Below are 27,566 nucleotides of genomic sequence, written 5' to 3'. Positions count from 1 at the left end.
AGTGGAGGACTGGATCGGCCATGTAAAGGTATCGCTGGACTTGTGTTGGAAAGAGCTAGGTGAGCATATAAATATTTTGGAGTGTGAAATCCTACTGACGGATTCCCTTTAAGAGTCAATAGATAAAAAAAATAAGTTCAGACACTGTTTCCTGCCTCAGTTTTTAAAAATGGATGAGAAAAAAATGGTCCATTTCTTGAGCATGTAAAAAGTGACATGAATGTTGCCTTCCACTGAACTCCATGCTGCTCTTCTTGCGATCCATCGGCATTTAATTTTTTATGGTTGTGTCACGGTCACATGTAGTATCGCGATCACATTCCCAATCATTACTTGCAATGTCACACAGCGACCTTGCAATCTATGTCATGCAACGAAATTACTGTAGTTTGTCATTTTGGCTAAGGTGACACAATCTGCCTCATCACACAGCAATTGGAATAGGCACATTTTTCAATTAAGTTTGTAAGAAATCTGTGGAAAGATAGGAAATATCCCACCACCGTATCTTCTCTCATCCGAGAGAATCGGGCCCATTATGCTCATCATACTCTCATCCGATTTTCCGGAATGAGGAGATGGGGGGGGGGGGAATTCTCCATTCTCCATGCAGTCCAGTGTTTTCCACAGACTCATTGACTTGCATGGCCAAGGGTGAATGAAGCAAAAAGCAAAACATTGATCATTTCACACAAAACTCCAAAAATGGGCCAGATAAAAGTATTGGCACCCTCAGCCTAATACTTGGTTGCACAACCTTTAGCCAAAATAACTACGACCAACCGCTTCCGGTAACCATCAATGAGTTTCTTACAATGCACTACAGTTTTTTTTTCCCGGACTGGCTCTGCCCAAGGACAAAAATGGACATGTGCATGGCCCCATAGAGTAACATTGGTCAGCGTGAGAGCCGATGTTTTGTCTGTATGAGCCCTTATAGAGATGTATGTTAGGCTCTGTGCAAACTGAGTTTGTGGAGGATTTTGAAATGTATCTCGTCCAAAACCCTCCTTTTAAAAAAAAAAAAAAGTGAAAAAGGTACAAATAATCTTCGAATACTCCCAACTCGTCTTCATATGAATGTGAAAATCACTTTGCAGATGAGCATTATTTTCCAACAAAATGCTGAAAAAAAAAAAATGCCATGCTGAAAAAAAAAGTTATCTGGAATCTACTTTAAACTTGACTGAAAAAAAAAACAACAGGTAAAGGAAGTGGATTCCTCTAGAGAACAATGTTGAATTTTTGGGTTACAAAAAAAGCCTAATTCAGTCCCAATTATGACAATCCAACATGGCCGCCTGGGATTTGCTTTTCATTTTAGGGTAAATGCTGTAAAAGTAACATTAAAAAGACTTGTACCAATACGTGGTCAAACAATGAAGATCGGCCCCCATTCGCTCTCAATCTTTCATCTGAGAATTTCCACACCGTGCTAAGATACTATTTGTTTATTTTGCTACAATCAATGCAAAAACAACAAAACAAACCCAACAATTCGTCTTATTGAGGAAAAGTCTTTATGGTCGACGGTGGAACAATTCCACAACTTCTCCCTTTACTGTAGACCAAGTCAACAAGTCTCTCTAGGGATTTCTTATTTACATCCTTCGACTTCAGCTGAAGCAATACACAAGAGGACTACGAGACAAATATAACCAATGTCACACAAGTCCCAGTAATCACGACGTTCTGGAGCGCTGTGCACAATAATGATAGGTGAGCAGATAGAAACATTGTCCTATATACAGTATGTGGCGCAGTTCACTCCAGAGCTGCAGGAGTTAAACCAGCAACCATTGGATGTCTGACAGCCCCTCCTGACATGAGGGAGGCAGCCTGGCCTCTTCACAATGATCTGCCACAATAAATTAGCTGCCACAGTGCCCATTACTCTGTCTGCAAGGAGGGAATGCACTAAGTGCACCTGAGCCCCTACCTTGCTCTATGTAAACATTAACTTAGCGCTCCCTCCCCTTATAAGCAGCACTACACTCAGATTGACATCCCCCCTGTCCAGAAGATCACATCCCATAAAGCATTTCTGTGAAGATCTGACCTTCTCAGTAACACAATAGTGATTAGATTCTGCATTACATAGGCACTCAGTGGGACACTATATGACGCCTTCTTTGCAGCACTGTTTCATACGGCTTGTGATAGAATATTGCAGGTTTTCTTTGTTTTCAGTTTGCAGTTATAAGTCTCAGAAAAAAATTACAGCATGGCTACGTTGAGTTTTTGGTAAAAATTTTTACACTGCCTGTTTTTGAAAAAATTCAAGCAACTTATTTTACTTAATTGGTGCAGAAATTGGGTAGAAAATCTGCAACATAAAAAAATCACCAAAAAGCTCATTGTGTGAACATAGCCTATAAATCCCATACATTTATTAGGGTACTAGCTGAAGAGCCCGGCGTTGCCTGGGCATAGTAACCAACTGTGGTTAGTTATAACAAATTATAATGATTATATTTCGCATAAAAACCGTGCATCTAATCCTATCCTGTGTGATACTGACTGCTGAGCCGTGTATCTAATCTTATTCTGTGTGATACTGTGTGCTGAGCTGCGTATCTAATCCTTTTCTGTGTGATACTGACTGCTGAGCCGTGTATCTATTCCTATCCTGTGTGATACTGACTGCTGAGCTGTGTATCTAATCCTATCATGTGTGTTACTGACTGCTCAGCCGTGTATCTAATCCTATCCTGTGTGATACTGGCTGCTGAGCTGTGTATCTAATCCTCTCCTGTGTGATACTGACTGCTGAGCCGTGTATCTAATCCTCTCCTGTGTGATACTGACTGCTGAGCCGTGTATCTAATCCTATCCTGTGTGATACTGACTGCTGAGCCGTGTATCTAATCCTATCCTGTGTGATACTGACTGCTGAGCTGTGTATCTAATCCTATCCTGTGTGATACTGGGCTCCCCCTGCAGTCTGTGTCAGAGGGTGGTCTGTGTTGGCACGGTAATAAATTGTGTTATTTCCAGCTTTACAGAAGGACGATAACACCATAGAAATGATAAGAATAATAGGCCTCAGTTACCACAACTGTCTACAAAGAAAACTGTTGCTGATAGCAACCAATCACAGCTCAGCTTTCATCTTTTAAACAGCTCTGGGACAGCGTGGCGAGTTTTGATTGGTGGCTTTTGTGTTTCGACTTTTATGTGGCGAGGTTGGTGTATGTGTGGTGAAATGTGTGCTGAGGGTGGTATATGTGTTGAAGCACGTGGTAGTGTGTGGCGCATTTTGTATGTGTGTTCATATCCCCGTGTGTGGTGAGTATCCCATGTCAGGGCCCCACCTTATTAGCAACTGTACGGTATATACTCCTTGGCGCCATCACTCTCATTCTTTCAGTCCCCCATCTTCACATCTGGCAGCTGTCAATTTGCCTCCAACACTTTTCCTTTCACTTTTTCCCCATTATGTAGATATGGGTAAAATTGTTTGGTGAATTGGAACACGTGGGGTTAAAATTTCGCCTCACAACGTCTATGTAAGATGAAAAACGCTGATTTGAATCTTCAGCATGTCAATTCTTTGTGCGGATTTCTCTGCGTTTTTATACCTCTTCTATTATAGGAATCCACAGGTGTAAAAACGCAGGCGAAATCTGCACAAAAACTGCAGAAAATCTGCACTAAATCCGCAGGTAAAACGCAGATCATTTTACCTGCGGATTTAGCAAATTCTGCGCACAAAAAAATCCGCAGGGTAATCCACAACGTATGCACATACCCTAAAGGTGCCATATAATGAGTCTACAATAGAGTCGAGTAGATAAGGTATTAGTGTAATCCACAATTTTAGCTCCATGCACTTAGTATCTTTTTAAAATGCCACATAAAATTGATATTTGTAGGGATTTTAGGGTGGGTCCACGAAAGTCAGATTTGCGTTAGAAGATTTAGGGTATGTGCACACGTTGCGGATCCGCAGCAGTTTTCCATGCGGTGTACAGTACCATGTTATTTTGTGGAAAATAAAAGCGCTGTGCTGCAGAAAATTACACGTGGAAACACAGCGGTTTATTTTCCGCAGCATGTCAATTCTTTGTACGGATTAAGCATCGTTTTTACACGTTTTTCCATTCTAGGAATCCGCAGGTGTAAGGCTAAGTGCACACGTACCGGAACTCTCGCGGAAATTACCGCGAGAATTCCGGAATTCCAGTCCGCGGGAAAATCGCATTTTAAATTCCTGCGATTTTCCTGCGGAAAAACTAGCATTTTGCGAGAGTATTTAGCTTGCAAAATGCTAGCGTTCTCCAAGCGATCTGTAGCATCGCTTGGAGAACTGATTGACAGGTTGGTCACACTCGTCAAACATAGTGTTTGACAAGTGTGCCCAACTTTTTACTACTGAGGCCGCCTATGCGGCATCAGTAGTAAAAGAAAGAATGTAAAAAAACCCCAAAAAAACGGTGTTATTCTCACCCTCCGACGTCCCGCGCATCCGTTCCCAGTAATCCTTTGCGAAAATGCCCGCGATGACGTCAGTTCTCGCGGGATCGCGGTAATTCGCGATGACGTCGCGCGAATGACCGCGAGACTTCGCGATCCCGCGAGAAGGGACGTCATCGCGAGCATTTTTGCAAAGGATTTCTGTTAACGAGAGCATGGAGAGAGGCGGGAAGGCTGCGCGGGATGTTGGAAGGTAAGAATAACAATATTTTTTATTTTAAATTCTATTTTTTACAGGGATATGGTACCCAAAGCCCGGAGGACAGTCTCCTCTCCTCCGGACCGTGGGTACCATCCGCAATTGTTCTGCTTACTTTCCGCATGGTGTGCACAGCCACATGCGGGAAATAAGCGGAACAATGCATTCCTATGGGTGCGGGATCGCCGCGATTCCGCAAATTAATGAGCATGCTGCGTTTTTTACCGCGAAGCGATTCCGCCGCGGTAAAAACCGCAGCATTAGCACAGCATTGCGGAATCCCATAGGAATGCATGGGATGCTTATTTTTCGCGTTTTCGCGGCAAAATTGCACAGTTAAAACCGCCGCGGAAACGCGAAAAAAAACGCCACGTGTGAACTCAGCCTAAAAACGCAGGCAAAATGCGCACTAAATCCGCAGGAAATCAGCAGGCATTTTGACTAGCGGATTCTGCAGATTCCGCGTGGAAAAATCCCCACACAAATCTGCAACGTGTGCAGATACCTTTAGGGCTGTGTCCACACTTAGTAGTCATGTTGCGGATTTTAACTGCCACCACCCTGTACTGTTGCAGTCTCTTAGGCTGAGTTCACACGTGGCGTTTTTTTCGCGTTTCCGCGGCGGTTTTAACCGCGCGATTTTGCCGCGAAAAATAAGCATCCCATGCATTCCTATGGGATTCCGCAATGCTGTACTAATGCTGCGGTTTTTACCGCGGCGGAATCGCTTCGCGGTAAAAACCGCAGCATGCTCATTAATTTGCGGAATCGCGGCGATCCCGCACCCATAGGAATGCATTGTTCCGCTTACCTCCCGCATGTGGCTGTGCACACCATGCGGAAAGTAAGCAGAACATTTGCGGATGGTACCCACGGTCCGGAGGAGAGGAGACTGTCCTCCGGGCTTTGGGTACCATATCCCTGTAAAAAATAGAATTTAAAAATAAAAAATATTGTTATTCTCACCCTCCGACGTCCCGCGCAGTCTTCCTGCTTCTCTTCACGCTCTCGTTCCCAGTAGTCCTTTGCAAAAATGCCCGCGATGGCGTCCGTTCTCGCGGGATCGCGAAGTCGCGTGACGTCATCGCGAATTACCGCGAGACGTCGCGATCCCGCGAGAACTGACGTCATCGCGGGCATTTTCGCAAAGGATTACTGGGAACGGATGCGCGGGACGTCGGAGGGTAAGAATAACACCATTTTTTTTTTTTTTTTTTACATTCTATCTTTTACTATTGATGCCGCATAGGCGGCCTCAGTAGTAAAAAGTTGGTCACACTTGTCAAACACTATGTTTGACGAGTGTGACCAACCTGTCAATCAGTTCTCCAAGCGATGCTACAGATCGCTTGGAGAACGCTAGCATTTTGCAAGCTAAATACGCTTGCAAAATGCTAGTTTTTCCGTGGGAAAATCGCGGGAATTTAAAATGCGATTTTCCCGCGGACTGGAATTCCGGAATTCTCGCGGTAATTTCCGCGAGAGTTCCGGTACGTGTGCACTTAGCCTTAATCATTTCATTGCACAATCACTTAATCTTGCAAGGAAACGGCTGTTTCACATGCAAGACCACGCAACCGTCCATTAAGGGTCGCACATCTTTTTCGGGGGCACAGCTGTTTTCCCTGCAAAAATTAAGTGATCTGCAGTTACCGTGCACAAAGGATCGAAGCGCTACAGGGTTTTTACAGTTAAAAGCGGCAACATGACTGCTCCATGTGAATGCAGCCTAAAAATTTGAATGACAGGTCAATTTCCATGCGAAACACTGCAACGTCATGTGGATGATATATGTGACAATCTCATCCCCTTGTCTACAGCTGTATTCTGCTATACTCTGTACTCAAGCATTTTTGACCAATGTGAATTTACACTTAAAGGGAATCTGTCAGCAGGTTTTTCCTATGTAATCTGAGCACAGATTTCAATGCCGTTGAAACCGGATGTATTATTATTATTATTATTTATTTCTATAGCAACATTGATTCCATGGTGCTGTACATGAGAAGGGGTTATACATACAAATGACAGATATCACTTACAGTAAACAAACTAACAATGACAGACTGATACAGAGGGGAGAGAGGACCCTGCCCTTTCGGGCTTACATGCTACAGGATGGTGGGGAAGGAGACAGTAGATTGGTGGGTTGCAGCAGTTGCGATGTGGGTTGAGGTGATATCACCAGTAGTGGTGAGAGAGAAGGGGGTAGCAGGGTCATTGCAGGCTGTAGACTTTCTTGAAGAGGTGGGTTTTCAGGTTCCGTCTGAAGGATCCAAATGTGGTTGGATAGTCGGACTTGTTGGGGCAAAGAATTCCAGAGAATAGGGGCAATTCAGGAGAAGTCTTGGAGGGGGTTGGGTGAGGAGCGAATAAGTGTGGAGGAGAGAAGGAGGTCTTGGGAGGACCGGAGATTACATGAGGGAAGGTATCGGGAGATTAGTTCAGAGACATAAGGGGGAGACAGGTTATGGATGGCCTTGTAGGTCAGTATTAGTAATTTGAACTGGATATGCTGAGGGAATGGGAGCCAGTGAAGACATTTGCAGAGGGGAGAAGCAGAGGAGTAGCGAGGAGAGAGATGAATTAGTCGGGCAGCAGAGTTAAGAATGGACTGGAGAGGTGCGAGGGTGTTGGCAGGGAGACCACAGAAAAGGATGTTGCAGTAGTCGAGGCGGGAGATGATGAGGGCATGCACAAGCATTTTAGTAGATTGAGGGTTGAGGAAAGCAGGGCTGTGGAGTCGGAGTCGTGGAGTCGGAGCTCATTTTGGTGGAGTCGGAGTCAGTATAAAATAGACCGACTCCGACTCCTAAAATATATAATAAATTGGGTACAGTAGTTCAATGCAGAATGTGCTGAATATTTTTTCATAGGAATTTGGGAAAGTTATGAAATGTCCTATAAATGGCTGTTCTATTCCTGATCTAAGGCTACATTCACACACAGCGTTTTTGCTGCGTTTTTTGAGGATACGTTTTTCAGCTACAAATGCAGATCAGCTTTTTAAAAAAACGCATCACCTGAAAGGTTTTTGAGCTCATAGATAATGTTTTCAATAGCAAAAGCAGATTAGAAATCTGCTCTATCCATCCATTTATCCATATCTGTCTATCCATATTTTATCTGTACCAAAAAGAATGAAAGCCGGGTAGCACACAGACTAACACTCCTTTTTTTAGCACCTGTCAGATACACCTCATAGCTGCTCAAAAGGACGCCCAGGACAGGCATTGCTCGTCTTCAGTAACACATCATGAATTAATAGCTGGAATAAATAGACTGCATTCACCACATGTTAAGGTGCAGGCTTTATTTTCAAGTGTAGGGGTGTGCAGTATAAGGTTCTGCAGCAGCTGAGGTGTGCAGTATGAGATTCTGCAGAACAGTATGAGGTTCTGCCCCCCTAGTTTTGATCCTGGCTAAAACCGTTTCTTATAGATATGATGAACCCTCAGGGAACCCTAAATGAAGGTCAATGGACACAGGTGGCTGAATTGAAGGAATTGCTTAATCACCCATTTACCGTGACTAAAAAATTACAAGCTGAGGATTTAACTCCTGGCATTTTCATAAGGGAGTGGAAGAACTTGCTATTTTGCCTGTCCCAAAGAGGAGATTTAATCGCAGATGGCATTTCTGCTTCAATGAAACGGAGAGAGACACAGCTATTGGAAAATAAAATTTTTCTGGCAGCTGTTTATGTGGACCCAAGTCATCGTATATTGCTTGATGATCAACAGCTTACTAAAGGAAAAGAAGCTCTGACTGAGGTAGCAGTTAGGATGAGTGGCCTACAGGAGGACTGCCAGGTGCAAGAGGACTTGGGTCCTGACAGTGCTACTGCTGCCATATCTTCATCCTCATCAGATGAGGAGTTTGACTTTGACAAGTATTTGGATGACATGGAGCAGGCAAAGCGTTGCTGCAAGGAAAAATATTTCACTCCGTCTCCTATAGCAAGCAGATTGACCATATTTCAGCAAAATGTTTCACTTGCTCTCAAAGAAAAAGAAAAATTCAACCGTTCATCAAAACTGACTGTGCATGAGGCAATTCCTTTATATCCTGGAAATTGTTAGAGATGTTCCCATGTGGTTACGGCTTTGCCTCCAACCCAAGTTAGTGTAGAGAGGTTGTTCTCTGGCCTTAAAATTATTATGTCAGATTTTAGGTAATCTATGAAGGAGGATCTGAAGGAGGCAATTCTATTTCTTAGAATAAATTCATAGACTGCACAAATGCTATTTAGTATGTTTTTGTTGAAAACTCTTTTTCGCCACTTACATAGTTTATTACATAGTGTTATATACTGTATATATATATATATATATATATATATATATATGTGTGTGTGTGTAATCGATATTACATAGTGTATTACATATTTACAATTTATTACAGTTTTTTGTGTTCTAAAGTTGTATTCCAATAAATATATATTAAGTTCTATCTAAATGTCTTGATTATTGTATCATAAAAATGATTACGGTAAATGTCTGATGTTCACATTGTACTACAATACATTTTTCACTTAAATATAAGCAATATATGTTGGAGTCGGAGTCGTGGAGTCGGTGGAAGGGAAATTGAGGAATCGGAGTCGCAGGTTTGGCTTACCGACTCCACAGCCCAGGAGGAAAGGATGGATTATTGAAATATTTTTGAGCTGGAGGCGACAGGAGGTAGAAAGAGCTTGGAAGTTCTATTTGAAGGACAGGGCAGAGTCAAAGGTTACTCCGAGGCAGCTGACTTCCGGTACTGGGGAAAGCGTGATTTCATGAATTGTTATAGCTAGGTAGGGTAAGGAAGATCTGTGAGATGGAGGAAAGATGATGAGTTCAGATTTGTCCACATTGAGCTTGAGGAAGCGAGAGGAGAAGAAGGAGGATATGGTTGATAGACACTCTTGGATTCTGGACAGCAGAGAGGTGACTTCTGGGCCAGAGAGGTAGATCTGAGTGTCATCAGCACAAAGATGGTACTGGAATCCATGGGACTTTATGAGTTGCCCCAGACCAAGTATATAGATTGAGAAGAGTAGGGGTCCTAAAACAGAGCCTTGGGGGACTCCAACAGAGAGAGGGTGGGATGAGGAGGTGGTGTGAGAGTGGGAGACGCTGAATGTGCGGTTGGAAAGGTATGAGGAGATCCAGGATAGGGCAAGGCCTTTGATGCCGAAGGAGGAGAGGATCTGTAGTAGGAGGCAGTGGTCAACTGTGTCGAATGCGGAGGACAGGTCTAGAAGCAGGAGTATAGAGTATGTATGTGTCCAAATCTGCGCTGCTGATAAGGATGAATGACACGATATTTTGAAAAGCTTTCTTTCAAAACAGGTTAATAGTCAACATGCTTCGAGGTCATGCAGGACCTCTTCCTCAGGACAAAAACTTTACAAAACTTATGTAATCTAAGGACAGCGTGAGGTAGAGGTTAAAACACAGGTTTCAATGATGTGTCATGTCAGGCTGTGTGCTGTTTACTGTGTGCTGTATCACTGTCTGGACTACAGTAGCGCGTGCATAATAGTCCAACTCTGCCCCTCCTGTGACAAGCAGCTCACTGTCTATAGACCATGTACATACAGAGCCTCGTATAGGCGGGGTCAGCTGTGGTGTGGGCGGGGTCAACTTTTCAGCCCTGCTGCATCGCTAACGCCATAAACTGGGTCAGCTTACTGGGTGCAACGGTTCTAAGTGATACATCATTGGAATCAGGGTTTATTTGCCTACATCATCCGGTTTTCGAGGTAGCAAAAACCTGCTGACAGATTCTCTTTAAGGATCACATACTGTCACGTGTGATTGTGTACTCAGACCAATGTTATTCAGTTGGATTGTTCAGATGACTTTTTTTTCCCCCCACACGGACCGATTGTTTTCCATATTTTGGATGACACTCCTCTCAAGTCCGCAAAAAAAAAAGATCTATTGCAGGTCAACCATATAGCTTCCTATCTTTACAGGTTCATTGCAATTCTTTAACAAAGTAAACTATGCTTTTATAACAGGTATTAATACAAGTGCCATACAGATGACAATACTAATGGAAAAAAATATGTTTCTTTTAGATGAAAATCAAGATGATTTTTTCATACACTCATGTGAACGTAGCCATATATGATGACTTGACTGATGATCTTGTAAAATGAAATATCTGAGTGAGTGGAAAAACTGTTTTTACACCCCAGAATTTACGTAGATCACGTAAACCATCATCATATAGAAGACCTTCATTAGCCTTTACCCAACTCGAAAATATATAAACAGTATCCAGAGAATCCCCTATCGACTTAATGGAAACAGCTGTTCACTTCTGCACCGTACGCAGCACAACCCTCCAAATGCTGCAGTTATTTATTATGGTGTCAGGCTGAAAACATAGGAAGGTAGCGAGCGATGCCCAAAGCTCAGAGCCCGCAGCAACACTAAAGCCCAACTCAGTGCTTTACATTATGCAGTAATCCTGGTTCAGATCGTGGTTGGAGCGAAATCCCATACTTCATACTGCGTACAAAGTAGACACATGCAGGAAGGAAAACAAAAGCTGTTTTTAATTCATGTAGCCAATACATGCCGCCTGGCACGCGTCATGTTGAAGAAGGCTGGCATTATAAATACAGAATATCTGCTTTAGAAAAAAACAACTATCTAAATGGCAGCACAGTGATGTGATCCCTACGCCACGCTTTTGACCACCTCCATCATATCAGGTAGATTTGTTTTCACTCAGACACTACACAGATTAGAGGGCACGAAAAAACAACGGCGGGGTCGAGTACACCCTTATCATTAATCAGATCAAAGAGAAAAAGACTAGAATGTAGGTCTATAAGGAAGGAAAACCATGGAATGCACAAAGGAACACCTCAATTTACCAACAAAGCTTACAGTGTATTTAAATGTAGCAATTTATGTCTGACAAGTGTCAAATAAGTTTTGTTATATGAATAAATAAGATAATTACTGTTAATACAATCCAGTGTGTAAATGGGGCACGTGCTACACTTACGGTAATAGATTTGGCACATCTTACTCTAGGAGACTCTTTATTAAGACTACAAAATGCCAGTCTACATATCAATGTCTGCTCCCTAACAAGCCATCCCCAGATAGGACGGCGTGTGCAATGTGACAGGTTCTAAGAAATGAATGTCAGTGATATAAGGGCATGGAAAACAAATTCAGCTTCCAATGAGAAATTATACACAGCACATCTGTGGCTGTCACTTCCTCAACAGAAGAAAGATCAGGATCTTCTGTATGGGTCACATGCTGCTATAATTTGTCTAAAACAATTTACTGTGCAGCAGAAGGGGAATGAGACTAGACAGGTTTTGATGGCTGACAAAATTCCCCATTAGCCACATAATATCATTACTTACAGGCCATTTTTCCACATGCAAAAATGCTGCATTTTTTTTTCTTCAAGTATCTGTTCAAAAAGAATGCAATAGCAATCTGTTCTGATATCTACCGTTTCAGTGCATTTTCACTTTTCCCCGCGTTTTTGGTGCAGAATATGCATATTTAACATAGAACCACTGGGATTCCGCACTTGAAAACACAATTTGACAGGGTTTTTTTTTCAGGCTTCCCACAGTCTTAGGGCAGTTTCACACGTTCAGATAATTCCGGTACCGGAGCTATCCGTGTGCATACGTATGCCATCCGTGTGCTATCCGTATGTCCGTATGCTGTCCGTGTTTATGAAAAATTATTTTCATTGCTATCCCTTTGACTTTTAAAAACGCACACGGATCTCACACGGACAGCATCAGTGTGCGGTACATGTTTACACGGACCCATTGACTTGTATGGGTTCGTGTGATCCGTGCTGTTGCACAAAAACGGACATGTCAGCGTGTTTTGCACATGGACACACAGTCCGTGAAAACACGCTGACATCTGCATAGGACACATTCATTCGAATGTGTCTACTTGTGTCAGTGTCTCCGGTACGTGAGAAAACTGTCACTACACGTACCGGAGACACTGACGTGTGAAACTGCCCTTAAAGCCACTTTGCATGAACTGTTTGCTGTGTTTTTTGGGTCCAAAAATCGGCGTTATTTACAATAAGTAAGAACAAGGGCATAAACGCAAGTGATGAACCACAGCTATTCCTATGCATAGATGAGTAGGGCATACACTTGGTTAATACAGTATACATACCGTAATTACATTTTTTGTAACCCAATTCACATGCTCCAGAAGAAATCTAGGCGATTATTGGCTGCGCCACGGAAAAAAATGAATAACTCGAGGATGCAAATTATACCTGGGGATTCCACTCCACATGGAAAAGCCGCAGATATAGGGATTACGGCTTGCTCAGACTATCGTATAGCCAGCACGTAACTCAGCCGAGTGCTGTCCCATATTCTCTAGACATTTTGGTGAGACCAGTTGACCATCTAATACATATGGGGGACCTCTCGAAAAAAATAAAAGGATGCTGAACATGAAAAGGATTACACTTAAATGTCAAATCCTGATATGTGGTCTCCTCTGAAGTGCTTGTTTCACTAAGTTGTGTATTTTTTATTTTTTTTTGGAGGGGGGGTTGCACCCCTCCCACCTCCTTTTCCTTCCATTTCTCTCTTTCCATCCTCTTTTCTTTTTTACAGTCCTCTAACACACACATAATTATTTGGTTCATGTTGGAGCTTATATTAATACCTAATCAAGCTGCTTATATTTGTATTCTAATGTTTAACTATTACTTAATATTAACAACCATCAACTTTTTTATTGTTATTATTGGAATATTCTGTTTTCATATCAATGTTGTTAAAACACAACAAAAATATTTAAAAGGTAAAAAAAATCTCCAATCCTGTTGTTATACTGGAAGATAGGCCGGGGTCACACTTGTGAGAAACTCGCACAAGTCTCGCGTCTCAGTACCCGGCACTGCCACCGGCACTTGGGACCGGAGCACTCAGCTGCATAGAAATACACAGACTACTGAGCGCTCCAGTCCAAGTGCCGGCGGCAGTGCCGGGTATTGAGACGCGAGACTCATGCAAGTTTCTCACAAGCGTGACCCCGGCCTTATTCTGACACGAGCGGTGAAGTCAGTGAGATGAATGGAGTTCATTGGCTCTGAACTCCACTCACCTTATTCATGTTACTCTGAGACTCTGATGCTGCGCTAAGTAGTCTCGAAAGCTTTCAATTTGTTACCATCTTTTTAATCAGCCATTAAAAGGTATCAGCCACTGTATACTGTATACTCGCAAATCTTAATATTTTTCATAAAGGGAGGTAATGCCAAAAATTGCTGATTGCACATGGCCACGGACTTCAGCTTATGGACCGAAAAAAGCTTTTCTGCAACATAATATTTTTACTTTCAAATAAAGGACTTTTTTGAGGTTGTGTTTTTTGTACAATTTGACTATGGGATTAGTAATAAGGGCATCTTATGGACACCTCTCCATTGCTAACCCCTGGGCTTGATGGCAGGTGCCAATAAAAAGCTAACATCAACCCCAATACTATTACTGCCTTGCCACCGCACCAGTAAAAGTGGGAAGAGTGATTCTAAGCCCCAGGCACGGCTAAGGCTTTTTTCACATTTGCGTATGGAGTAGCTGCGGACATCCTCCGTGAAGCTCCGCCCACGGCTGCACCTCCTCCAGTCAGTTCCGCCTACGTCCGCATACTTCTGCATGCGGCCTGCGTATTCCATCTTTAACATTGGGTACGCAGGTCGTACGGATGTATGCGGATGCCTCCGCATGCGTCGTTTTGACGATGTGGTGACCGGCGTCGAACACAACATGTTGGAATTTGATGCCTTCGCCGCATCGTCAAAACAACCTGCGTACCCAATGTTAAAGATAGGGTACGCAGGCCGCATGAAGAAGTATGCGGACATAGGCGGAGCTGACCGGAGGAGGTGCGGCAGTGGGCGGAGCTTCACGGAGAAAGTCTGCAGCTCCTCCATACGCAAATGTGAAACTAGCCTAAGAGATGATATTTTTAGTTGTCTGGGAGGGGGCCAATATCCATGGCCCCTTCCTATCCTATTAATATCAGCTGTCTGCCTTTGCCTTAGCTGGTTATTACTTATAGACGGGGAAACATTTTTTTTGGAGGGGGAGTGGGGGAAGGTCACCCATTTTAATAACTAGTAAAGGCAAAGTATACAGCTGTGAGCTGATATTAATATCCTGGGACCCCATGTTTATTACTCCCTTTCCAGGCACTAAACATCTGCCCCTAGCTGTCGGCTTTCCCTTAGCTGGTTATTAACATTTCAGGGGATCCCATGCTTTTGAATTATTTGCTAAATACAAGAACATTAAACTGCAAACAAACTGCACTAATTATATAAATGCCACTGACATCTTTCTATCTATATATCTATTCTATTATGACTGCTCACACAGTAAATTTACTGTACTCGGCTGAGGAAGTGTTAGGTTTTCTAGGAGATGAGTGCATAAAAATTGGAGAGCACTCGCATGGTCCATGTGCCGTGCAATTTTTTTCTTGCACCCTTTGACTTGCATTGGCAAGTCTCGTCCAATATGCGCAGTCAATCGCAGCATGCTGCAATTTTTTCCCACAGTCCGATTTCTGAGGAAAAACTTGCAGATGTGCACGGACTCATTGAATAACATTGGTGCAACTGCAATGCAATTTTTTCTTGCATTGTACGTGTTGATTTTATACACAAGTGGGAATGAGGCCACAGGTTGAACTGATTTTTGAGCTTGCATAAAAGAAGACCTGTCATCAAGTCAAAAGTGGCCAGTTTTTACACTTCATGTATTCCTGCTGCTCCCAAGTATTCCCGTTTTGCTTCTAAATCTGCCATATGGTTTCACAGATATGAGCCTTTTTATCTGGTGCTAATTTTTCAGTCTTTACAAGGGGGCGGTGCTTACAGGAGTCTCTGGGGACTTGTCTTTAGGGTGCTTTGCATTATCACCTTGTGATCAGATGGGGTTTATCTCTGAAGCCCAGAAAAATAGGATTCCGGTGTATCTGTCAACTGGGCCATTCACTTTAATGAAGCAGATGGAATCCTTTTTTGCTTTATTGGACATTATTTTTATCTGTATCTGCTTATTTGAGGCAGGCACCAAAACACAGTCGGCCTCGTTTTTCAGGGGATCAGCTATAAACTCTGACGTGTGGCTAAAACGTGATGTGAACAAAGACTAACAATGAAAAATGGATGGATACCATCGTCACTAGTGATGAGCGCAAGTGCTCGTTACTCGAGCTTGCCTAGGGTGCTCGGGTATGCACAGAGAATTGCGGGTGCTCGGGTATGCATGTTCAAGAACCCGTGGCCGTAGGTGTCACAGCGGTTAGACAGCCACAAAACATGCAGGGATTACCTAATAAACAAGGGCATTTCCCACATGTTCTGTAGCTAAACAGCCGTAAAACAAGCGGCCGCGGGGACACAAGCATATCACTCGAGCACCCGCGATACTCGGTGCATACCAGAGCACCCTAGGCAAACTCGAGTAACAAGCACTTGCGCTCATCAGCAGCATCCATCTGTACCAGAGATACAGGCACATGGTTCGTTACACTGTTTGATGCATTATCTAACATAAAAAGCAAACAAAAGTTACAAGATTTTGAATTTACAAAACAGTAGTATCCATCTCCCTATCACAACCGTACACACCGTACGTCCTAGACCCAGAGGTGACAATTACACTAACAGTCCTTGTAGAAACCAGATGAACAAGATTGTTGTATCCGAAGCTGATTATTCCAGAGCGTGCACACTGCTATGACGTAGATTTGTCATACTACAGGTTTCTTTAAAAAGAAATACAAAAGGAAAAAAACTTGTTTCACATTTGTCTAACATGGTGTCAGAAGCCACAAGCCAATTCTTGATGACAAATTCCCCCAATATTGTAATGTGTATGGGGGCCTGCCAAATAACCTAAGGCCTCCAATTTTCATACTGATCCAACATGTTGGACTTTTCCTAGCACGCTGAGAACATTAATCTTAACTAGGTGATTCGTGGGTATAACTGGTGGCTGCAATAGCTACTGGATAGTCACTTGTAGCCAGTATTCATTTTTTTGGTCTACACTTAGGATTAGCCCATATAACAGGTTGCACACCTTTGTACATACAATGGTTTAGTAATCCAGCGCTGGTCCCCAGGTACATTGAATGCAGTCCTAGAATCTTTCAGCATGCCCTGTTGGTTCAGTGTTTGCACAGACATCCCTTCAGTAATTCTAGACAGAATAATCTCTACGCCAGCCACTGATACAAGAAATACGACTGTCCTACAGCAGAGTAGGTGCTCAGCTCCGCCATTAGGGAGGTGTCCGACCACCAGCTTGCATCTGTTTCAATAACAACCACCAGATTGTTAATGCAGCTCAGGACTTTGATGCTGGATGTAATTTAGGATTAAAACAAAAAATGTAATACAGTGTATTTACGCTGAGTACACATCTGTGTTGTTAGACGCCTTTGTCAGATTTGAGGGGAAAAAAAAATGTGCAGGGCTATCTTGTCCAGCAATGTGACAGACACCATGACGAAACTCAACAGACTCCATAACAAGTCAACGAGGTTATGAGCCATCAACTTGAATTGCATTTTTCTGGTCTTTTAAATGGTACAGAAAAGCGGAACCCGGAAAGCAGCTGTGCTCAACTTTGTACAAAACCAAATTCCAACAATCTTACAAATGATGATTAAAAAAGGTGAAATACACTTTAGACTCAGGACAACTTACAATGGGGCTTCCTCTATGAGGGACAGTTTTTGTGAGAAGACTTGAATTTGGCAATAACAGAGAAAGCAATTTAATTTATGTTTTCCATTAAAAACACAAAAGAGCAGACAACCATTTTGTGTACTGACCAAAACTATTAGGGTGCGCTCACATCTGCTTATATAAAGTAGCTGAGATTCTCAGCCAGAAAAGTTGGGAGAGTCATGTGTCTATTTCTTACCTAGCATCCTATGTCATACGAGTGCTATGCGAGTGTTTTTTTCCCTCACCTAGCATCCGTAAGACATTTGTATGCAATGCGTTTTAACATCAGCTTTTACATACTGTAATACTGTCATTTCAAGCTAGCTTTCAAACTAATAAAACAATCTCATATATAGATACAGTAGATGATGGTAAGAAATAGGTTAGTGAGAGATTGAATTAGTTTAGTGTGGGTGTAGCTTACGGTACATGTACTTAGCTAATAAATAAAGGAATAAAAGAAAAAACACGGCAAGAGGTCCCTCTAATTTTTATTACCCAGCTGAGGGAAATCAGACAGCTGGGAGCTGGTGTTATTATTCTGGGAAGAGGTCAATATCCAAGTAGCTTCCCAGGCTATTAATATCAGCTCAAAGCTGTCTGCATAGCCATTACTGGTTATTAAAAAGGGGGTACCCCCCAAAAAAAATAATGCTGCCTTGTCCTTCAAACCACACAGCCAAGCCCTCGCTGCCTTCAACTCAACAATATTTCCAGGATCCGTCCCTTCCTCAACCCTCAATCTACTAAAATACTAGTGTGTGCCCTCACCTACCGCCTCGACTACTGCAATATCCTCCTCTGTGGCCTCCCAGCAAACAGTCTCGTACCTCTCCAGTCCGTCCTTAACTCTGCTGCCCAACTAATCCACTTCTGTCCTCTGCAAATCCTTTCACTGGCTCCAAATTCCCCAACGTATCCACTTCGAGCTACTAACACTGATCTACAAAGCTGTGCCTAACCTGTCTCCCCCATACATCTCTGAACTAATTTAACCGATACCTCACCATGTAATCTCTGGTCTTTCTAAGACCTCCTTTTCTGCTCCACATTCGTACGTTCCTCAGCCAATCTCCTGGAAGACTTCTCCCAAGTATCCTCCATCCTCTGGCATTCCGTACCCCAAAATGTCCGATTATCCCCTAGATTCGGAGCTTTCAAGCGGAATTTGAAAACCCACCTCTTCAAAACAGCTTACAGCCTACAATGACCCTGCTGCCTCCTCACCAACACCAGAGCTCCTGAGACCCCCGAACCTACTGTTTCTTTACCCATTATCATGTAATGGCAGGGCCCCCGCCCTCTGTACATATCTGTCACTATTAGTTTGTTCATCGTAATTTCTATTTGTGTATTTTATGTAACCCCTCCTTATGTACAGCACCATGGAATCAATAGTGGTCTAAAAATAAATGCTAATAATTTTACAGGGAACCTGTAATCAGAGTAATCCTATACGGCGATAGGGAAACTTCTATCACAGCCTTAGGCTGCTTTCATACATCCGGCTTTTTGAATCCGGCACGATGCGGCGAAGTTTGGAACAACCGGATCCGATACCGGATCCGGTTTTGTCCCATAGAGTTGTATTGTCGCCGCACCGTGCCGGATGGGTATGCGGCGCAGCCGGTTTTTGCCGGATACGGCAAAAAGTAGCCGTCCGGCGTCTGCAAAAAAATGTTCGCTGCAACGTTTTTTTGACAGCGCCGGACCGGTTTTTCTCAGAGCGCATGTGCGGAGACTCTGAGTCTCGCGCTGCTCTTTTAAATGTGGGCGCCACCGTATCCGGCCACACAGGCATCCGGTGTCTCCGGCACATTCCGGATCCGCCCCTACGGCTTTTCGCCGCACGGCGCCGTAGACACAAAGCCAGATGTGTGAAAGAAGCCTTAAGCAGCCATGCTATCATTTCTAATGTATAGGAGAAATCCTTACAGTAACCAACAAAACTTCACAACTACAATGATGATAATTATAAAAAATTCCAAGGTTAAGTTCACATATACAAAAAATACTGGTTAAGCAGAAAAAAATAAATGTCAGCATTTTCTTTTTACTTTAACAAATTATCTATTTTGATAATTATAAGGAACAAGAAAGAGTACAATATTGCAAGATATTACCTGCATGTATCAATTCCATTTATTCCTCTCTGGGGATAATCTAGGAGATCTACACTAAGAAATCAGTCTTCCATCCATACAACTGCTGGCCAAAACAAGGGACCAGTTTCACACTTTACACCTTCATGGTCCGATTATCAATCATATATATTTGGTGTATAACTGAATGTCCTGAAATAATGTAATTAGGTAAAAAAAAAAAATGGATTAATGTATATTAAATCCATATCCTTACGAGACAGAAATAAAGGCCTATATTTTCAAGCAAAATTGTTCAGCCCCCCATTTCATATAAGTATTATTTTGCAAAAATGTACAAACTTTCGTCGGTTTGCAATAAACCAGACAAAAACAATATAAATTGCTCAACACAGCTAAGAAGTGTTCAAATTCCACCCACAATTTTCAAGGGGGAGTTCAAGTCAGGCAACTGTGACAACCACAACAGAATCTTGCCAGACTTCTTATAAAATCAATCCTTTGTGGTCTTAGAGATATGTTTGGGATCCATGTTCGGTTGGAAGGTCCAATATAGCTCAAGCTTCACGTTTCTCACAGAAGGAATGTTTTCTTCTAGGAATCCTGATACTTGATTGAGTCCACCTTTCTCTCCATGCGCTGCAGTGTACCAGTGCCAGAGGATGCAAAACAACTTCAGAACATCACCGAGTCACCGCCATGTTTTACTGGAGACAAGGTGTTCTTTTCTGCATATGCTTCATTCTTCCTCCTACAGACAAGGCAAGGATCTCTTCCCATAAAAAAGTTGTTTGGGACACAACAAATACACAGGATAGGTCATCAATATCTGCTCGGTGAGAGTCCATCAGACGACACTCCCTTTGATTGGCCGGTATTTCATCAAAAGTATAGGGGCTGTTCTATAGAACCTGGCAGTGACAGGTTCGAGCAGTTAATCGGTAGGCATTCTGGGTGTCAGACTCCAACTGATCTGATATTGATGATATATTCTATAGATAAGTCATCAATATGTTGTTACCAGACAACCCCTTTAACACTATGGACCTACTTCTTCACTTATAGCCATAATTCTAATATGCAATCAAACATCACAGTAAACTAATCCCTAGCCAGTCCAAGTATTTGAAGTGTTTTATCTCATGACTGGCTAGTCTGTTGCTTTGTGAGACAACACCTGGCTTGCAAATCTTGGTCCCATGAGGGATTCTCTACAGAGGGTTGAATCATTTTTACACAACAGGTGTCATTAGTGGCATTTTGTTCTGAATTTGGAGAAACCACTTGTTATTAGTTGTATTGAGTGGCTTACATTGTTCTTCTTGGGTTTATTGCAAACAGCAAAAAGTATTTGTAAGCTTTGCTAATTAACATAATTTGCAATAGATATTGAATAATTTTGATTGCATCTGGAAACGAGAGTAACCCGATATACTTGTTAGACACTTTTCTCACTTCCTTATGTTTCTTCATGGTTGTAAAAAGATTTACTACATTTTGCATCCCGATTATTTTGGGTTGAGCAAATATTCGGAATTAGATTTTACCACTTGTACCTTCCTGAACCTATTAAAAAGTCACTTGCTAACATTCTTCCATCATATCGTGGCTCAGTCCGACATGGCTTCATTATAAGTCTATATTGTAATGACTATGACGTAACTAGCCATGTGGTCATGGAGTCTCCATTGCTCATAATAGCCTAAAGGCCCCGTCTCACATAATGAGATCGTTAGCGAGATCGCTGTAACGTCACATATTTTGTGACGCAACAGCGACCTCGACAGCGATCTCGCTACGTGTGACGCATAGCGGCATATCGCTGATCATGCTTGAATGTTCTAGGCCATTTTTTGATCGTTGGCGTCCCACAGGCCAGCATGCGTCGGTGTGTTTGATGCCAACGAGTGACCTCGTTGGCGATGCAGAACTCAGGGACGCAGGCGTGAGTCGTCAGAATAGCTGCTGTGTGACAAGGTCCCAACGACCGCCGAGGTCGTTATCCGGATCGCCGTATCATTGCTGCGTCGTTGAATAGATCTGCCTGATTGACAGCTTATTAGCGACGCACCAGCGATCCCTACCTGGTCGTATCGTTGTCAGGATCGCTGGAGCGTCGCTATGTGAAACAGGACCCTTAGAGTAGGTTCATATCTTGGAGTGGATAAAAGATCCAAAACACTCCAAGAGAAACTCGTCTGTGCTGCTAAAAAAAAAAAATGAAATGGCACAATAAGAGAATTTGCTTCAATCCTCAATGTCGTTTTGGCTCTGGGGTTAAACAGACCCAGCTGTCCAGGAAATGCCATTGTAATGAACACATTATTGAACATGGAGGAATCAATCAAGGCTTCTTTCTGAATCCCTTCCCATGCCGCACACGTGCCAATCTCCCCTAACAAAACACATAGCACCCCCAGAAAATTCCTGTGTCAGGCATTTGAACATTCTCACATGGTTGTCTACATTAAAATAGAGATGTCATACTTAGGACCGGAGTAGTAAAATACACCAGTATAGAAAGGTTCACACACTTATCCTGCAACAGAAACCTGAAAAAGCAGCGCATAAGTACAATGAGTGACGTCTTCTGAAAGGCCCACAGCCCATTGGTCACACTGAGGAATTTTATATGCTGCATGTTAACTAATTAAAAAATAAATAAATAAATATTGGCGTAGATTCAATTAAGTCAAATGACACAAATACCTCTCGCAAAAATAATTCACATATCTAACCTGCAACTCAACATTTCATGTGGAAAAGGACATGACATACTTCATAACCAGATAATTCCATGTCTGGATAGCGCTATTTCACTCTTTTGACCCTCATCGGCACAAGGTAAAGATCTGTTTAGTTGTATAAGATATGACATACCGTAGATAAAACTCTAGTGAAATTCTGATTTTAAAAGGTGCCCATATACACTTACTGATTTTACAGTGAACTGATGACTACCTATATCTGGATGTGGTTCTCCTGACAGTCTTCGACAAATGATGCTGGGGACAAGAAAGCTCAGGTATGTTACATTTCAACACCCAATCCCTTTCATGCTCAGTGAAGATAAGCCACAGCCAAAGGTGTTGGATAGCAGCCTAAATTGGTCATATACAGGAGGCAGTCTTCCAAATACTGGTTCATCTTACAGCTATCTCACCAGACTGACCCATGCACATAAGCATTCATGAGTTTTCAATAGGGAGAATAAAAAGTCACTGCTAGACACTTATCATAGTTGATTATTTCCCCTGAAAACAAAGGGATAAGGTGATGAAGAATTAAACTGCCTGATCTTTCTCTTTTCCGACATTGTCTCTGAGACCTAAGTTGGGAGACCCCCCCCCATACAAATTAGGTTATGTTCATATGTTTTGTAATGATCCGTTTTTAACGGATCTAGCAGAAATCCGTTAGGAAAAAAGTTGTGCTGACAACTTTATAGCCCGTTATTCACTAACTGATCTTTGCCGGATCCATTTTTTTTTTTTTTTAATCATTGGAGTCAATGGGCAATGGATCCGTTAATGCGGCATCCGTTGTCGTCTTTTCCTAACGGATCCGGCAAGAAAAGGCTTTTTCTTGCTGGATCTGTTACAAATAGATGACAACATGTGTGACCACAACTTTTTTCTTAACGGATTTCTGCTGGATCATTACTGGACATGTGAAAATGGCCTCAGACTGTTGGCCGATCCTATCAAAATCAGCGAGTACGGATGACGTTCATGTCACGTGTAAAGGGGCATTTACTCTTGGCCCAACCAGAAGAGCATCTGTATAGGAGACTAGGGAGGAATAGAAGTCAGCTAAGAGCTATTGAGGGTGTATGGGCACCTTAGGCCTTTGATTGATGTTTGTAAAGTAATAACATTTTTTACAGCATGATAGGCAGACGGTGTTTTGATAAGCATACAAATGCTGCTTTAACCATTGTTTCATATGTTAGAAAGTAAAGTCAAGCTCTGCATAGAAACTGAGTCCTATACCAAAGGGGAACCCACCCCCCAACAAATGATGAACTGAACACTGGGCATCAAGCCACTAAAATAACAATCGGCTGTAATCTGTGGTTGGCACAGCTAGCAAATTTCCCAATGGTTGAGTGGTCCATAAAAAAAAATCTAGCCTTTACTTATTAATATTATGAATCTTTGGCTTTGTTAGAATGTCATTAAAATTTATTGGTGACTACTTCGCTCCACTGAAATTCTGTATCCACACAACGCTGTTTTTACTCATCATATGTAGGATCCGTGATACAATTATAATATGTGAACACAGCCTAAAAAGCCTATAAAGAATAACCCCCATTTTATTTATTTTTTCATAAATCATTGATGTAAGTGAAGATAAACTTTGTAATATATCTTATTACAGAAATCGGCTTGTTTGTCCTCGATTCATCTTTCCCTCTATATTCATGGGTAAAATCTGTATTCGATGAATACGTAACATAAATGAGACAGTACATGGCAGTTCTATGGAGAGTGGAGGCAGACAGACATTCTGCTGCAAGTTTTCCTGAAAACCACAATAAGGGCTCATACTCACATGCGAGAAACTCGAACGGGTCAGGCACCTCAATACCAGGAGCGGAGAGTGCAGCTGCATAGAAATACATGCAGCTGAACGCTCCGATCCAAGTATGCTGGATATTGACGTGTGGGACTCCTGAGTTTCTCGCATGTGAGTATGAGCCCTAAGGGTGCATATACGCTGGCCGATTATCGTGAACTAGCATTCTTAGGAACGCTCAGTTTTCCAAGAATGAAGCAATATGCATACACAGCAAATCATGTGATATATGAGCAAAACACTCGTTCATCAACTGAAATTATTTTTAGGCTTGCTTAAAAATTATCATTCTTTGCAGAAGATTGTCCTGTGTATACAGTAATTGTGCTGCCAAGAAAAAAAAAAAAAGACTAGCTATGCGCACAGAACGATCATTTTACCAATTGTTTTGTACATATGTGAAGTTCAGACGTAAACATTGTATTTAGACGATTGATGATTGCCTCCCATCAGCCAGTGTAAATGCGCATTTACACTTTAAAGTGAATCTGTCACCCCATTTTTCAACTATCAGCTGCCGGTACCGCCATCAGGGGCTTATCTACATTATGTAATGCTGTAGATAAGCCCCCGATGTAACCTGAAAGAGAAGAAAAACGAGTTATATTATACTCACCCAGGGCCAGTCCGGGTCCGGAGGGTGTCGCAGTCCGGTCTGGCGCCTCCCATCTTGTAGCGGTGACGGCCTTCCCATCACGGCGCCTGCAGTGCACAGGCGCTGAACCAGGTCAGAGAGGTCCGCCGCACTGCAGTACTTTACTCTGACCTCAACAGGTCAGGTAAAGTACGCCTGCGCCGGAGCTGCATCAGGAAGCAAAGAAGAGGACGTCACCGCTACAAGATGGGAGGCGCCGGACTGCGACACCCATCAGACCAAGACCGGACTGCCCCCCTGGTGAGTATAACTCATTTTTCTTATCTTTCAGGTTACATTACAGAATGCTGTAGATAAACCCCTGATGGCGGTGCTGCAGCTGATAGTCCAAAAATGGAGTGATAGATTCCCTTTAATCACAGGTGCTAGAGCTCAAAGATTAAAAAAAAAAAAATGGATTTTAATTCCTTCCTTTTATTGTATCCTCTGCTATGGTTTGCCAAAAAAACGGCTTTAATATGGATAAAGGCATCTTTCCTTTGGTCTCATTGTTTGTTCATTTTCTTAGGCTATTGGACACTTTCCTTATATTATCTCCTTAACTGTGAAGTGCAGCAGAGAATGCCTTTCTTTACATGTGCTATATGCTAGAAATGCTATGGCATGGAATACAGTACTCATTTACCAATTACTCCGAAACGTCCTGAGAGTGGTTCCTAATTAGTATCCCGTTTCATTAGGTTCCTGCCTTTGCTACAGAAATTCTCCAATATCTATTAAACATTTAAACTAATATGATAGTATCTGTTTTCATAAATCAGACATTTAGTGGATATGGAAGAGACGTGCAAATGTGTTTTTCTGTACATTTCTGAGCTCTGGGTGTTTCACTACAGACGCCACAATACGAGTGCTTATCTGCACTCCTTATGTGCCATGTATATCAGCGAGTGTCTGCATGGTTGACATCACTGAAGCTTGGATACGAGCTTGTCAAACTAGCATGACACGTATGTTGCTTTAACAGATCATACCAGAATTAAAAAAAAAAAAAAAAAATACTGATTCCAAAAAGATAAGTACCTTTCTTTAAAGAGGCTTTCAGAGCATAGAGGCTTCTTCGCTATAAACTTGCCTGACGACGGAGCTTCTGTGTTCCGAAAGCTTGCAAATATAATTTTTCTGGTTAGCCAATAAATGCATCATTTTCAGAACACTTCTGTCTTTTTGGGCATCAAAGTATTTACATAGGTTTCAATTATATATAAATACTTACAGAATCCTATAAAAATATATATATTAAAAGGGTACGTGCTCATGGATTCACGGGGTGAAGAAGAGAAGAATTTAGTTTTGTTACCACATGTTGCATTTTTTTTTCTTTTGTTTTTCTAATTTTATGCATTTTGCTTTGCCTTCTACTGATGCGATGATCAAAATCGAGAGAAAAGCAAGGTGTAAAAGCTGCACTTTTCTGCCAGCTAATAATTATGTAAATAAGCATGTGATTACTTTCTGTTTATATTATTATCTTGTTAATTTCTTCTAGGTTTTGTAATGCTTCACTTTCTTGCTCCATTTCCTGCACTAGTTTAGTTTGTAAGTCCCTCTCTGCTTCTGGTATGATAGAAGTAAACTATAAACAGCATACAAAAAGGTTTAATCATCCTTTCGACTAACAGATGTTGCGGGATGGCGTCGTCTTTCAGCATTATGGGAGACGTATCCAGTGAGCAAATTGCCTTGTATAGCCTTCCATTTACTGAAACAAGTACACAAATTCTTTACACTTGTCTTCTCTTTAAATAATAATGTCAAAACAGGAAAATAAGATTATATCCTCTACAAAATGTGCATGTGGGGAAGAAGTGAGGAGGAGAAGAATGCACGCAACTCATCCAGCCGGCTTGGTCCTTGCTCAACTGTGATGTCCAGGGGACATGAAGTGATATTTGGAATGGGAAGGCAGGGTGGAGTACAGAAACATCTGTCTGCATAAAGGACAAGGAACAATTCAAAAGGCAAAAAACAGTAATGTTTTCCTCATGTCTATTCTACATTTTGTAAGGATGTCTGCATGCAGCCGGTACAGCGGCACTTGGACATTCTACATCTCCATGTTATTGAGCCACGGACCCTATCTGTACTGAGTATGGTGCATTGTATTTGACTTCAAGAAGAAGACAGCGCTGGGCAGACTTTTCCAGAGATTTTATAGAATGTTTTTCTGTAGCACACGGGTGACTTTTTATCAGTCCCATTCAGATGTTGTATTTCTAAATCTACTGTTAATACATACAGAGGGTTTCTATTTGGATTGAAAAACTTATGGATTGGGAAGTTCTATACACAGACATTGCTGATTTACACCAACAGCTGCTCTGAGATTACTAGAGAGAGACGCTGGATGTAAAAGGGAAAAAACCAAATGGTCAGTTACAGACTTTATAGAGCTCATGTATTTGACGACAGGTTAACTTGTTCCTATCACGGAGTAACCATAATGGAAAAATCATGCCCAGAAGTGTCCAGCAGGGAAAATACCAATTGGTCAAATAATGTTTCACTTATCATTCATTAAACATGACCTTCTTTGGTCAAAGTATAGCCCTCCAAAAACAATAGATAGCGGTCGGCCAAAAGATTGTTCCTCTGACCACTATCTCCTCCGACTTTCCCATACAAAGGAACATTCCGCTGAGAGCTCCCGAGTTCTTTATGGGAGAGCTGCTACCAGATTCCTCTGCAGCAGATTATCTCCTAGAGAACAAAAGGATCGGAAATGCAAAAGCTGTCAGGGGAGAGGTAAAAAGGCCCTCATACACCTTAGAGGATCGTTAAGTTCAGC

The 27,566-nt window shown here is 42.2% G+C and overlaps 1 protein-coding gene and 1 long non-coding RNA gene across 5 annotated transcripts in view; one reads left to right on the top strand and one right to left on the bottom strand.

Moving 5' to 3' along the window:
• AGAP1 (ArfGAP with GTPase domain, ankyrin repeat and PH domain 1) overlaps window positions 1–27,566 on the bottom strand; it is a 502,402-nt gene that overhangs the window by 296,139 nt on the left and 178,697 nt on the right. The window lies entirely within an intron of this gene.
• Window positions 9–26,619, top strand: LOC141091838 (uncharacterized). Its single transcript, XR_012232599.1, has 3 exons — window positions 9–59; window positions 22,489–22,567; window positions 26,542–26,619. It is a non-coding gene; the product is annotated as an uncharacterized lncRNA (long non-coding RNA).

This window comes from Dendrobates tinctorius, unplaced genomic scaffold (assembly GCF_039654945.1).
Source record: "Dendrobates tinctorius isolate UK_male_01 unplaced genomic scaffold, ASM3965494v1 ptg000056l, whole genome shotgun sequence".
NCBI classification, from domain to species: domain Eukaryota; kingdom Metazoa; phylum Chordata; class Amphibia; order Anura; family Dendrobatidae; genus Dendrobates; species Dendrobates tinctorius.
Note: the sequence above shows the minus strand (reverse complement) of the source record. Positions and strands in the feature narration are given on the sequence as shown.